Raw genomic sequence first — 15,743 nt, 5'->3', positions numbered from 1 at the left:
CCAGCCTCTGTGTGGACACTAAAACCTTATCAAGACTCTGGAAAGTTCAGCATCATGGAGGCCCCGGGCTGCTGCATGTGGCTGCTGTGGCCAAGTGCTGGGGCAAGAGCCAGGGTCCAAGGCCATGCCTATCTGCCCTGGCATCAGCCCTTGCTTGCCAGGAAAGCCTGGAAGGAGAAGAGGAACTGGGAGCAGGTAGGCCTGTGGGGGACCACCTGGCTATGCAGTAACCACTTGGAAACCTTCTGGAGAAGACTTCACATCGTCCCCCAAGCCCCCTACATCCACACAGTTTCCCTTCTCCCCCTCCTTTACTGGCCCCTAAGTTGTGGAGGCAGCAGAAGTACCCCAGATGTGAAGTTCAAATAAGAATGGTTGGACCCAAGCATCCCTCCCCCAGTGACCATGACCACTACTGAAGTCCATGGGCACACACTCCTCCTTGCTGCCCACGTGTCTCCGTTTGCCACTCATTACACCTCTGCTCGGGGTCCCCATGTCCTGAAGGCTCCCCAAGTCCTGGGAGTTAAGAGTGACCACTCCCTGGCCACTCATTACACCTCTGCTTGGGGTCCCCATGTCCTGAAGGCTCCCCAAGCCCTGGGAGTTAAGAGTGACCACTCCCTTCAAGCCTTCCCTGCAATTCCTTGCTCCTTGTTGGAGGTGAGCCTGATACTCCACAGATGCTTTTCTGTGCATTTAAAAAACCTACAGAAATATTTTCTAGACCTTCACGTGCAGGATTTACTTTATGTAAATAGGACCACGCTATGTCGGCTTTTCTCTAAATTGCCTTTTTGAAAGCCATGTGAATACCTTTCTGTATTTGTATATACAGACCTATCATCATAATTGTTAACTGGTGCAGATTTCATACTGAAAAGAAAACAAAACAGAAAAGCTAAGTCATCCGTATGCCATAGCTTTCTTCTTAGCTACTTAAATTAAGATGTAAAAGCCCCAAATATGGCATCTTTCGTATCATTTTCCTAAGATCATTGGGAAAAAAACTGTAAAGAAGGTGTATGCTCATTCAACCACACACACACACACACACATATATTTTCTAACAAAGCGGAATTGGGCAATTTACACTGCTCTATAATTAGCTTGTGCATTTAGCAGGCTGGCTCAGAGATTTCTCCGGATGAGTGCATTTTGATGTTACTTGATTCTTCCACTGCTGGATATGACTCCATTGCATGGCTCTGCCCTAACACACCCACCATCCCCCGCTCTGATGGACCTTTGAGTCCGTTCCAGGCCTTTGCTATCGCTGAAATGAATAGCCGTCCACGTAGGCCTCTGTGCTTTCCTTCTCAGGTTTGAAGTCTGAGGGGCTGGGGACCGTTTGGTGAGTGTGTGTGTGTGTGTGTGTGTGCGTGTGTGTGTGGTGTATGTTGCAGGGAGGGTGGTCAGAGTGGAAGGCCGGATCTCCCTCCCCACCCATATCCATAACCCTTCCTCCTATAAGCAGCAGAACTGTTCACCGGCCAGAGACCCAGAAAGCCTCCAGGGACTAAGAATAAACAAGGGAGCCCCTTTGCCAACACCAAGCCGGCAGGGTTACAGAGCTGCCCCCGCCACAGTGACCATGGCCCAGGTTTGAGGTGAGGTGGGAAGCAGCCTCCGTGCTGTTCCTCCCACAGCCACTGGTCCCAGCCACCCCTTGGCAACCTTCCCCTGGCAGGGTGGATCCCTGGTGCAGGCCCCCTGTGTGGCCCAGGCAGGCCTCAAAAGCCAACCTGGAAAGGGGGGTGGTGCCCCCCAGGCCTGGTCTCTGGGGTCCGGGAGGCCACTCAGCTGCTTTGCTGTCCAATTGCGTCAAACCAATGTGAAGCTAAATAGGTTTAAGACTGAAGCAGGAAAATTGGATCCACTATTGATCCTCGTCACTTGGGTGACTTTTGTGACCCACATTAGCTACGACCCAGCCAAGAGCTACTGCCCTCAAAACAGTGCGTGTGGTGGGGGGAGGTTGAGGGGTGGAAATACAGACAGAGGTGTGGGGGCCAGGGTAGGGGGACAAATGACCTTTCCTTGGCCCCCAGAAAACTTGGCAGGTAAAGACTGCCCAGCAGGAAAAAATCAGGGCACTGTGGGAGCCTCTAGGACCTTTGTTCCCCGGCGATGTGAGGAAACCACCTCAGGCCATTTTGGGTCGTGGCTCCCACCCTGGCAACAAGCCTACTGTGTGCCAGGCCACGGTGCTCTCTGAAGTGGGGACTATCCTAACCACGTTAAAATTCATGCTCTAGAAACAGAATCCTGGACAGTCAAGGCCAGGGTCTTGGAGACTAAATATGGTGGCAGCACCGAGCTGGCTCTGAGAAGTGGGTTGTGAGTCACCCAAGAGAGTCTTATTCGCTGTGTCTGAGGTAGGGTGTGAGCACAGGGATCGTGAATAAGTTTCCACTCTCAAGACCCTTCATTTCTAACCCAGTTGTGCTCTCTGGGGTCTTGGGAGGGACAGAGACTCCTGTGGGGGTGAGGAGGCTGAGGGGTGGGATCCCAGGCTCCTCACCTCTTCCACTGGGGCGCGGTCATTCTCGTCTATATACTGTACTTCCCCAGGAGGAAGACCTCTTCAACTGATTTTAAGACACACCATGGTTTTATGCACTGCCAAGAGGATTACCAGTTAAACTAAGACAAGCTACAGATTACAAAGTTCATCTCAATTTCAGAAAGGCTAAAGGTGAAACATGCATTCTACAAATCACAAAATGGTGGTATTGTGGTTATGCTCTTCACTCTTCACCTACAACTCTTAGGGAAGTCTTTTTACCTCTTCCACAGGACCCCAGGGCCCCAGGTCCTCTGGCCCTGGCTCAGATCTCCAGCCACCTCCCCAAACCACTAACCTCTTCTCTGTGCTCCTGCTCTTTGGCCATCTTCCTTCCGGCACTTGTATCCTTCTTGTCCCCTTCCACCACAGGGCCTTTGCACCAGCAGTGCCTGCTTCCCTTTCCTTCTTCACCTGCTCATACTGAAAAACACAACTCAATTGCCATTTCCTTAGGAAGGCCTTCCCTGACCAACGTTCCCAGGTCACACCCTAACCCCTGGCCACCACATTCTACTGCCTCATGTCACATTCATGATGTTGGTCTCTGCCATAATCTCACCTTGTGGTATGTGATTAGGGGATAAATGTCAGACTTCCCTGACTGACTGTAAACCCCATGCAGGTAGGGACTGCCCTGTTTTGACTTGCTGTTGAATCCTTTGCATCTAACACTGTGCCTGGCACATAGCAGGCATGCTGTAATCTACACGTGTGGGTACCCGTCCCCTCCCATATGGGGCTCTGGGTCTTAGTACCTAAAGAGAGGCCATACTGTCCCAGGCCAGCCTCACTGGCTTGGGCGTGGGGACACAGAGATGGCAGCCGGTACAGATGAACACACACCACAGTGACCCATCTCTTCTACTCTGGCTTCCACACTCATCCAGCCTGTTGGCTCAGCTTCCCCAGGAGCTCCCTTCTGCTTTCCTGCTCCTCTCCACCCACCTCTACCTGCCATTCACTCGGGACCAGAGACAGGCAAAGCAGAGGGGCAAAGGCCACGTGCCTGCCAGTCCGTCCACCAAAGCTAGCAGGGGAAGGAGGTGCTGAGAACCGGACCAACAAGGGATAGTTCTGGGGGAAAAAAAGCATTATCAAGAGTTTAAGAGTCAGGCTCCTGAGTTTGAATCATTGCCCCAACACAGACAAGTTCAATTTCTCTGTGTCTCAGTTTCTTCATCTGTGAAATGAGGACAACAAGAGCAGCTTCGAAGCGGGCTTTTGAGGAATGCAGAAGGCACCGGGCTTGATCGAGTTCCTCTTCAGCAAGCCCAGTGGCATGGAAGCGCTTAGCACGCGGTCCCTTGCTGCAGTGGGGCTCTCATCCCCCAGCCCTGAGGCCAAGGTCCGGTCCCTGGGGCCTGCTGAGCTCTCATCGACCTGGCTGCCCGCATTGATCTGACCAGGGCCCCCTTGGGAGCCCCTTCTGCATGGACAGGCCACCCTCTGCCCCTGGACGGCTGCCCTTTGCCAAGTTCATGGTCTGGAGCAGCCGGCCAGATGGGTCTCCTGCTAATGAGCCTCTCGCCTGGCCAGATCGACTCCCTGCACTCTCCGTCAATCCCTGACCTTCCCAGGGAAGCTCCCCCTTCCACTCCTGCCTCTCCGTGGCCGGCTGCCGCGGCCCCGCTCTGGGCTCTCCCCGTCTCTGGCGGGGCTGTACCTGCAGCCCTTGAACCCCAGCACCTCCCTCTCCAACATGTGTGTTTCAGGGCCAGGCCTGTGGACTGGACATACGTGACCTGCGTTTAGAGCTTGGCTTGATGCCTTCCTTGCTGGATGGGCTGAATGTGTCCCCCACCCCCAAATCCATTTGTCAAAGCCCTAATCCCCAGTGTGGCTGTATTTACACACTGGGACTCTAAGGGAGTTATTCGGCCTAAATGGGGCTGTAAGGTTGAGCCTTAATCCAAGAGAATTAGTGCCCTTCTGAGAGGTGATGCCAGAAAGCTCACTCTCCTCCTGTGCACGCACAGAGGTCATGTGAGCCCACACGAGACGGTGGCTGCCTGCGAGTCCAGAGAAGAGGCCTACGAATAGACTCACCTTGACGCCACCTTGATCTTGGACTCCCAGCCTCCAGGACTGTGAGATACACATTTCTATTGCTTCTATTGCAGAACTGCTTCTATTGCAAAATACCCTGCCTGTGGTAGTTTGTTATAGCATCCAAGCAGACTGAGGCACCAGCCTCGTGGCCGTGGGCAAGTCCCTTAGCCTCCCCGTGCCTCAGTTTCCTCTATGTAAAGTGGAGATTAGAAAGCCCACTCTAGGGGTGCCTGGGTGGTTCAGTGGTTTAAGTCTCTGCCTTCAGCTCAGGTCATGGTCCCAGGGTCCTGGGATCGAGCCCCGCATCAGGCTCTCTGCTCGGCAGGGACCGAGCAGAGTCTCTCTGTGTCAAATAAATAAATAAAATATTTTAAAAAAAAAAAGGAAAGCCCACTCTAGGGCTGCTGTGGGGACTCAACAGTTTGAGACCATAGGGGTGTGTGACAGTGCTCTGCCTGGACGGGGCCCCTTGCCAGCAGTGACGGCTATCACGCTACCACCCAGAATGCCCTCTGCTCCCCGGTCTGGGATCCAAATTCTTGCCTCTGCCCTGTCCATGGCTGGAGCCCCCTCCTGGCCTCCTGCTCTATTCCTCACTCCCCAGAACAACTTGAGACTCTCCATGTGTATCAGAGTCTGGACCCTTGGCCTGAAGCACCTAGGATTCTTCTCTTCTTAGATGGATGCATCCAATCTCCCCCAACCCCAAACCCCCAGAACAGACACATTCTTGATATGTGTGGGCTCTTCTTCTGTGCCTCAGTTTAGCCCAGGAAACCAAGGGCAGAGCCCATGGTGCACTACCGAGGCGATGAGGAGCGATGATGCCCAGATTCCACCATGAGAGACGTCCCCCCAAACTTTCATTCCCCACACAAATACCCCTTTCCCTAAGTCGCTGACTCTTCGGTGAGAACCTTCTGGCTTTGGCTCTAGGCCCCTCTAATCATGATGCTAACAGGGGCTGACGGCTCCTGGATAGTGCCTTCTTTCCTCCAGCCAGCATCCTTCTGAAGGCAGCGCTAAGACAATCCCCATTTTACAAAGGAAGAGACGCAGGCACTGCGAGGTGAGGTCACTGGAAGAAAATGGGATAGGAGTGCGGGCGAGGCCCACCCTCCACCACCACGCTCCACCCCTGCAGCCACGGTGGCCCTTCTCCCAGGCCAGAGCCCTGGCAAGGTGTCTGCGTGGAGCACAGCCTAGAATCTCTCAGGAGCCAAGCTTCACCAAGACCCAGGCCAGGAAACAGTCCACGGGCTGGTTTGACTACACGGATCCCACGGACTGAGCACTTGGCCATGTCCGTGCACGAGGGTGGGGACGTCCTGCCACCTGCTCCACTGGGCCAGTCGTGGCCCATTGCAGAGCCCTCTGCAGAAAGGCCACCTCCCAACTGCCTTGTGCTGTCTCCCTCCCAACTTTCACCCATAGCGGGCATGAGAAGCTGCCTTGGGAAATCCGTGAGGGCATCCATGGAAGGATCCTGAAGACACCGACTGCTCCATCACTCAGCACCCCTCCTCAGAGACAGCTGGACTTCCCCGAGGAACTGGTGGGCTTCCTCCTTCCCACACCGACTCTGATGTAACCGACCATATCTTCCCTTTTGCCTTGGCGGCTGGGAAGCTCAAGTCAACTTTGGAACTCAGACTTCCTTCCCTCTCTCCCTCTCTCTCCCTTCCTCCCTTCTTCCCTCCACATCCTGTGCCATGTCCCTGTCCTAGGGGCCCGCTCTAGAGGTGGAAGACAGGCACAGAAAACAAAGAACCCCAAATATATTTATGTCGTTACGAGGGGACAAACAGGATTGGGGGACAGGCGCACATACCCTAGGGGCCTCACCCCGTCAGGGTCGGGGAAGGCTTTCCCAAGCACATGGCCCTGCAGCCGAGGTCTGAGCAGGGAGTGGAAAGGTAAGGCATGAGGAACACAGGGCGGCAACTGAGGGCCCGGCTAGTGCCTCATGTCAACCCCCTGTTGACATGAGGACTCTAGATAGACGAATCCACATCAATGGAATGAGTCTCCTGGATTTCCTTGCTCCTGAGAGAGGCAACACCTGGCCTCCCTCGAGGGACAATAAGGATGGTGTGTCTGCGTGTGACAGAGGCATGAGAGAAAATCAGATGCTGTGAGGGATGGGGGTGGGCTTGGAGGGAGGCAGCACTGAAAGGGGCAAGGCAGTGAGGAAACTTCTGTGCCGGTTCAACTGCAGACTTGAGCCCATCCTGTGACCGCCCCCCCACCCCCCACGCCAGGCCTTGGTTTCCCTCTGTGGAGGACACGCGGGCTCTGCCAGAGCCTGCCCAGTCAAACCTTTATGTCTCGAGAGCAAAACGTGGAGCAGGTCAGACAGAGCCGCTTCACAGAGGGCGGCCAAGTCCACGATCAGGGTCCCCAGGGTGCTTCCCCCTCAGCCATCTCCCAGCCCCTGACCCGCCCTCCCCAGAAGTGGGGAATGGCGACAGAGAGTCTTGGAGAAGCCATTAGGGCCTGGGTTCCATCACAGACTTAATGACGTTGTGTGGCTTTAAAAGCCAGGCTGTAGTCCGGCTCTTGTGCTCCCTGGAGAGACCCCTGCATGCGGAGCCCAGCAGGACCCCTGAAGGACAGACAGCAGGGCCTGAGCCCCCCACCGGCCCCCAGGCAGGAGGCCTCTCAGCCTGCCCACCCCCTCAGGCCACACCTCTCCTGGCTCAGATACCTGCGGAGTCAGCCTTGCTTTCTGTGACAGTCTGTCCTGGTTTTCCGCTTCGACCTTGGATCCGGGGGGATCCAAGTGATGGAAGGAAGAAGTCTCAGACTGGTTCTGTGTTTGCTGTGTGACTTTGGGTAGGTCGCTTCCCACTCCTAAGCCTCTGTCTTCCCATCTGTAAAAGGAGTGTGATATTTGACGGCAGTGTGGGACTGGACATGCGAGAGATTTCTTAGGGGGAAATGCAGGGCAAGGACAACTGGGCAGGATGGTCTCCCAGACCAGGAAACAGGTGGGACACTTCTGCCATGCTCATGGATTGGGTAGACGTGGTGGCCAGGGTGGTGGTGGCTTCAGAGATGTGGCGCTTGGCCCTGGGGCCCCCCATGGCAGGATCTCCCAAAGGCGAGCTGAATGGCACATGTCTGTGGCCACCATGGAGGTGACCCGGTCTCCGCCTGGCTATGCCTGGGACTCTGGCTGAGCTCTTCTGTACTCTGAGAAGTGCCATCTCCACGGAGGGAGCATGCCCATCACGTCACAGGAGCCAGCAGACCCAGCCGGGGCAGAGTCCTCTGGCGAGGACTCGGGACAAAGCTGGAGAAGCCAGGGCGGGCGCCTCAGCAGCCCGGGAGAGCTCCAGGCCCAGGTTGAGTCTCCTGCCACCCCTCAGACCACACCACAAAGGCTGAGAGCAAGGTGAAGTCAGACCCATGCAGGCTTAGAAGACCAGGGAAGGAACTAGATGAGGCTTCACTCTGGGGACACGAGGGAGCCATGGAAAGGCCACATCAGCAGACTGAATCCATGCAGGGAAAGCCTGGGACCTGGGGCTATAGGAGTGTAGGTCGCCAGGCCTGGGCCCAGCGCCTCCCATCCCCCAGGCCACTCCGTGACCAGAGGGTTTTTCCGTGTTCGGTTGGGCCTGTCTGGGCCTCCCCTGGAGACAGCTCTTACTTCTCCATTCCCTGGCGGGCTGGCCAGCATGTGGCAGGAGAGCAGCCCCCAGGCTGGGCTGTGGGACTCACCATGGTGGCCACACTCCCCTTGCCAAACCCCAGCCCCGGTTCCCCTTCTCGAAGTCACGGCAGCAAGGAGGCCAAACTTCCTGAGTGGTCGCCCTTCTCCTGGGCCTTCATTTGCCGACATACCCTATAATCCCCACTCGGGCCTCGCCGGGCCCCAGCAACCTTGAGAGGCTCCTGGCATCTTCTTCTCCATCATGACAACCATTTAGGGAGCCCTTGCCGTGTGCCAAGGACCACGACGAGTGCTTTCCTAACTTCCCTCCTTGAGTTTCTATGGCAACCCTGTGAATGATAGACTTTGGATTTTGCAGGCGAAGAGACTGAGGTCTGAGGTTCGTCCTCTTGTCCATAGCTGGTCAGTGGTGGGATTATAATTCAAATCCCGATCTCTTGGGTTCAAAAGATCACTAGTGAAGAAAATGTATAATTTCCTTCAAATTTTGCCCTTCTTGACAGTTCTCAAGTGCATTTCATTTCATCCCCAGACCAGACTTGGGAAGGACATTATTGCCATTTTGCAGGTGAGAAAACTGAGACCAAAGAAAAGCAACAGGCCTGAAACTCACACAAGTGGTTGGAGTCAGAGAGGAGAGGGCCTAGGGGGTGAGGAGAGGAGGGGTGCTCCCAGGTAGAGCCTGGCTCCAGAAGATGGGGCACCACCACCCCAACCCCTCGGCAGTCGTGGCCTGGAGGGGACACAGAGCAAGACAAAAAGCAGGGAGTTTTCCTTGCAACACCTTCGCCTCTCCCTCTGGGTAGGGATGGAGCTGAGTTGGCCAGTCTGTCCAGCTGGGGGCCTCCCTGCAAGGGTCCGAGAGCCAGAACTGAAGGACGCCTTTAGAAGGACACCTTTAGAAAGTTCTTTCCTATCTTTTCTCTCAAAAAACGTGTTTCCTGTGCAATTACAAAAATAACCTATGCTCGTTGTAACAGTTTCTCACTCTGGCCTAAGCTGGGTCTCTACCCCACCCCCACCCTTCCTCTGAGAAGCGACCTCCTCACAGGCAGCGGTTTGGTCTAGACCCTTCCAGCTCTTCCAAGACTTAGCAAGACGTGTGCGGTCCTGTTCCTTCCCTTCTAAATATGGGCTCAGGCACACAGGGGCAAATTACTTTCTCCAGTTAACAGATCGTCTCAATATAAAGCCTACAGTGACAACAAGCAGTTTAAGCGTGGGAGGGACTGGTGGATTGTTCTGGAACGTGCGTGGCTCTCGTCAGTGGGCAGTGATGTGGCTCCCTCTTGGTTGTGTTGCTCTTACAAGCAAAGCTTCCATGAATTCTAATGTTTCTGCAGGTGGAGGAAGAACCTCATGGCGGCCAGGAGCCCCCAAGCAAAAGCCATCTCAGCCACTTAGATGCCGAATGACCTTGGACAGGTCGTTCTCTCTGGGGATTGTTTCCTCATCTGGAAAATGGGGATACCAACGGATACCAACAGTGCCCTTACCTGAGAAAGCCCTTGTCATTCAATTAAAAAAAATATATATAGTGCTCGCTTCGGCAGCACATATACTAAAATATATATATATATATATATATATATATATATATATATATATATGACACACTTAAAACTGTCTGGCAGGTAGGAAGTGCCGGCAGATATTTCTAGAAGTGGGATGGCCAGGTCTTGAGGTTTGTGCCTTTTTTAATTTTCAGCCGATTCAGCCAGAGTCTTGCCTCTTGGTAGCCTCCTGCCCTTGTTGTTCCAAGAACACTGATACCCCCCACCCCTTACAGGGCCATCCCCTCCTTCCAGAAAGTTAGTCACTGGAATCGCAAGCCACCCCCCCCACCCCCCACAATCGGCTTCATGCTGCCGTTGAAATAACAGTCATTTTGCCCCCGAAAAAGCCCTCTGTCCTTGCTGTGGCATAGAGGAAATAGCCCAGCACCAGGGTCAGGGAAGACCCCCCACCCCCACCCAGGATCCGCCCTGCCCCTCTGGACTCAGTTTCAGGGCCAGCACCAGGGTGGGCCAAGCCAGGGACGCTCACTCTCAGGCTCCTACAAGTGCCAGGAGGCTAGCTTTGGGACCCTTGCCGGCCTCACCCGAGTCCTGGCCCAGCTCAGTTTGCCTAACTTCAAAATGGAAATCCTACTGGCCACCTGGAACCTCAGGAACAGACTCGGAGAAGCCACCGAGGAAGCGGAATATACAAAGAGTCTCTGCAAACTCTCAGGTGCTAGAGTAAGGGTCTCATCAAACAAGGTGGGTTTGAAGCAGGAGAGCGTGATTCTAGCTGCAGGAACTTGGAGTCCCAAATCCTGGGCAGCTGTCCCAGGAGGGAGGTGTGCAACAGGCTCCTACACTAAGGGCAAGAAACACACTCCTTCCTACTCCAGGGTTGGGGGGTACCCTCCGCCCTTTATCCCTGGGGGAGCTGCAGCCATCTGGACACAAAGACTTTGCCGCAGCCGCAGCCACAGCCCCTGGGACTTACACGAGGTTTGAGACCAAAAGCAGAGAAGTCAGAGAAGACGTTGGCAGACTATGGCAGGGGCAGAGAGAGAGGACCGAGCAGAGGTGTGGGCAGAGAGAGCAGGCCATGCCCTTTCTCAGGGGGTGGGGAACTTACCCTTCTCTGGCCCACTTTTATTTTACTGACTCTTCAAAATAATCCAAGAAAGTCAGTGTTATCGCTAGTTCCATTTTAAAGAGATGAGGAAACACGTTCAGAGTAGAGAAGTGTCTTTCTTGCCCAAGGTCCTGGCTCAAGAAGCCATCAGAATCTGGGCAGGTACAAGACCTGTATTTGATTTTCTAGGGAGACCGCGTGGGGCACCTCAGCCTCCTCCCCTCGCCCCCTCACCCACCGCCTCCAGCAACCAGAAGCCTCCTGAGCTGAGTTAAGCAGACCCAGCTTCTGGGGCCTTGGACAGCCCTGGCCAGGCCAGACTGCAGGACACTCTTCACCCAGCCTGCACCTGCCCCTCCCTCGGGCCCCTTCCCCTCCGTGGTGACAGCTGGGCTCAGCCCCATTAGCACCATTTTCACTAACAGCTCGGAGCTCTGGGGGCGGGGGGGGGGTGCTGATGGACTCCCCTGGGGAGCAGCCCTCTTTGCTACACAGACTCCACCATCCAAACCGCAGAGGCCACCAGTCTTCCCTGCCCTTTCCACCCCAAACCCTCAGTCAGCCCCTGACACCCTCCTCGGGTAGCCAGGCTCCCACCTCAAAGCTGCCCTAATGGACTTGGCCTTGGGATTGGGGAGTCAGCTCCAATATCACAACAATATCAAAAATAAAAGCGACCACCTAATGAGGGAAGGTTTTCAGTGTCCCCAGCAGCTTCTGGGCATGTATGTATGCAGTAACTTGTTTACCCTCACAGCATTTCTGAGGAGATGTGAACTATACCCATTTGACAGCTGCATAAACTGAGGTTCTTAGGTCGGTTTCCCCCAGAAGCAGACCTTGAGACACAGGCTTACTGTGAATAGTTTACTCAGAAAAGAGCAGGAGACACTGGTGAGGAAGAGAAGAAATGAGATGGGGAGGGAAGAGAGATATGAAAGCTTTAGTCACCAAACAGATTACACCCTGGGCAACCGGAGCTTGATCCCCTTGGGAAATTTGGGAATATTCCTTGAATTACCCCAACCAGAGGGGCACCTGGGTGGCTCAGTCAGTTAAGCACCCGACTCTTGGTTTTTGTCTCAGGTCGTGATCTCAGGGTCGTGAGACTGAGCTCCACATCGGGTTCCCCACTCAACAGGGAGTCTGCTTGAGATTTTCTCCCTCTCCCTCTGCTCCTCCTCCACTTCTCTCTCTCTCTCTCTCTCTCTGTAATAAATAAATCTTTAGAAAACAAAGAATTATCCCAACCAGAGGGTGAAGGAGCTGGGATTATTTGTCCCCCGACTCCCCATGTGTCACTCTCGGGTCTGCTTCCAAGGGCATCCGTGCTCTGTACTAGGAACCTGGCCCATGAGCCATTGTCTCCCTCTCACGCAACCAGGAGAAGTCCTCAGGCATAGTCCCAGAGTTTCAGTCAGCATCCCTGAATGTGAAGAATGAGGGCCAGTGGGACATGACCAGGTACCCACAGAGTCTTTTTCACCAAGGCTCAGAGAGGGATGGCCACTCTGTGGGAACACTCTGTGTTCAAGGTCACAGAGTTCATCAGAGGCAGAGTCGGGATTCAAGCCGATGCCTGTGATCTCAAATTTTAGTCCTCAGGGAAGGACCAGCAGGACCAGGGATTGGGTCTGTCTGATGTGGGCTCTGCAGCTCAGCACCACTTCCTGCCATGCCAAGGAAGCCTTGACCTTTGCCCAGGAAGATTCCAGGAAAGGCACCAGCAGGCCTCTGTGTTCTCTGAAATTCTTCCTTGCCCCCATTCTGGCTGCTGGGACATTGGGGAGCTCAGACAGGTTCATTCTGCCAAAGGGAAGCCAGAACCCCCGGGGACAAAGCAGACAGACAGCAAAGCCCAGACAGAGGAAGGAAGGGTCAAGGAGTGGAGTGAATACATGAACGCAATAAACCAACAGTGTCTCAAGTCCCCCAGCCTCGCATCTTCTCCCACAGTCCCGCCCACCAAGCCCCAGAGAAAGGCAGCTGTAGAGTCACCACCTGTGGCCCACAGGTGGCCAACGCGTCCTGTTGTTGTAAAGACTGTAAAACGTCACATCAAAGCCCACATTCTCAGCTCGGCTTGCAAAAGCAGATGCTCTGGTAAAATGCACCCACGTTTCTGCTCCATGCTGGGGAGCAACCTTACCCTGGGACCAGGCCTGGACTCTCCAGTCTATCACAGTCTCCAACACTCCCCCTTGCCCGCCCCAGGACACTGAAGCCAACTGTCAGTTGCCACTTGGCAGCTTGACCTGTCCTTTTAATGCCCTCCGTGGCTCCTGGGAGCACAGAAGTTTGAGAGCAGAGTCCTAGGACTGGAAACTTGGGGCCCTGGGTTTTGACTTGCTGTGTGACCTCCGGCAAGTCCCCCCCACCCTCCCTGTGCCTCACTTGCTTCCTTTGTGACCAGAGGAGCCCACAACGGCAAAGAGATCACATGCTCTCGACACTCCAGAGGTGCACAGAGGCGCCCGGGATGTGGGTTCCACCAAATGTTTCCCAGCAGTGGGGGTGCCCCCCTCGGACAGAGGGCTCACTGCTCTCGAGTTCCACGAGCATGTCTAGCAGGTGGGCGACAGGCAGAAGAGCTGGATACGGTCTCTGCTTCCATAGGTCATCAGCTGCAGCCCACAGCAAACCCCTTGCCACAGAAAAACTCTACACCTCCCCCCTCCCCAACCCCCGCCATTGGCTTGGACACTTGGGGACTTAGGAGAGGATACGTCCCTGCAGGTCAGCCCCCAAGGGGCCACCAGCAGGGAGGGCAGCACCCAGGCCGGGCGCAAGTGGAGGTTGGGCAGGGAGGGGACCCTTCCAGGGCCTCCACTGTGCCTGGCCCTGTGCTCTGAGTCTACCCAGTCACTTGCACGGCGGGAGCAGACTGTGCCATCATCTCTGCAGTCGTTACTGCCGCGGCGGCTGCCCGAGGGAGCTGGGGAGAGCCTAGCTGTGAGCCTCCACCACCGCCCTCATGGCCCTGCCTCCCCACTACAGCTGTCGTGAGATCGGACAGGAACAACACAGATGGCGAGCTTTTGACAGGCAGAGCCCAGCCGGAGCTCCTTTCTCATGTGACACTGTATGCGACCGGGCTCCCTCCCCATACAACACGCCCGACTCCTCACACCCGCAAGGGCACCCACGCCCATTTCCACACTCCCTCACACCCGCCCTCCTCGTCACCCCATCACCCCGCAGGTGCACGGCCAGCCCTGCCCCCCAGGCCCCAGCCGCCCCTCCTCCTCCTCCTCCCAACCCCCAGCCGTGCTCCCAGCATGCCCTGCAGCCAGCCCATGGCTCTCAGCTGGGCTGCCTGTAGCCACAGCCTGCCCTGACTCCCACAGCCAAATCGAGTCAAAGACCAATTAATATTCTGATACCTGTGGCCGGCTGGAGTGATGTAGAGCTGATGATTTCTTTTTCCATTTTACTCCAACTGTGGTTTCATTTTTTTCCCAGCCCTCCTTTGGTCAGTGGTTTTAGGGGCACTAAAGTTCACTTTTGTGGGTAACCTGCACTGTTAGCTGTTGATTTAATTAACTCAGCCTTTCTCTTCCTTGACCAGAACATGGCCAGCCGGGCTGCTCTGCAGACACCCATTTGGACAGCCAATGGCCGGAGGCGTCTGGCGGGAGAAGCGTGTGGTCCCTGGCAGACACCGGCGAGGCCCCTGGCTGTCGTCGGCCCCTCCGAGCTTTCTGGAGCACTGCTGAGTCACTATCTCGAGAGGCTCCAAAGAGTTCTGCTCCCATTCGACAGGTGGGGAAACGAAGGCTCAGAGATAGGAACACATGACCTAGGGTCACAAAGCTAGCACCAGACAGAGCTGGGCTTGCCAACCAAGTCTGCCTGCTCCCACAATCCTTTACTTTGGAGAGACAGTTGATTCCGCCAAAAGGTGTCCCATTGAAGGGGAGGTAGGGAGAAGGCCAGGAGACACATGGGGGGACTACTGGAGAAACAGGGGGATTTGGAGGAAGATGCTAACTGAAGTCACAGTCTCCTGGCCTCACTCCTGAGATGATTCTTTACGATGGAACAGACCAGAGAACTTTCCAGAATCCTAGCACAAGTCTCTCTGGGGTCAAGTGAACATTCAGTCCTCAACATCCGGCCCTCAAAGACTTACACCCAGTGGGCACCTCTGGTTTCAGAGGACCCTCAGGGCTGGGGCAACCTGAGGCTGGAGGGAGCAGGGGGGACCAGCGCAGACATCGGGGGAGGTTTCAGAAAGAGAGCTTATGACCTGGGAATGTGCAAGGCCAGAGCGGTGGTGAGAATCACGGGGACTCACTGGAGTGACTTGGGGCACGTCCCTCCCCACCTCTGGCCCTCACGGTGCATCCGGGGGTCAGTGAGCGGCGGTGGCCCTTCCAGCCTGTGCAGCTGGAGTTCTGGGGGACTCTGGCTGCTCGACTAGAGAAGGGAGGGCTCCAGGCTTGCAGAAAGACCCTCCTTTCTTCTCCCCTTCCCACTCCACCTCCTCCAGGAAGCTCCCCACCCCTCACCCAAGCCCATTCCCCAGTTCTGTGTCTAAGACCCTGGGGACTTCTGTTGTTGTTGGGCTCTGGGTTTTTTTGTGTTTTTGTTTTTTGGTGTGTTTTTTGTGTTGTTGTTTGTTTTTTTTGTTTTTTTTGTTTTTTTGGTTTTATTTTTTTGCCACCAGGGTGAATTGTCAATTGATTTGTTATTTATCCCACTGACAACAAAGAGAGTGAAAAGGTAATAATTCTGGGCCCTGGGGTAATTCAATTCCTGTAGCACCGTCAGCTACATTAACTTACTTCCTGGATCTCAATTCAATTAGAGCAACAT

The sequence above is a fragment of the Mustela erminea genome, chromosome 10 (genome assembly GCF_009829155.1).
Source record: "Mustela erminea isolate mMusErm1 chromosome 10, mMusErm1.Pri, whole genome shotgun sequence".
NCBI lineage: Eukaryota > Metazoa > Chordata > Mammalia > Carnivora > Mustelidae > Mustela > Mustela erminea.
Note: the sequence above shows the minus strand (reverse complement) of the source record.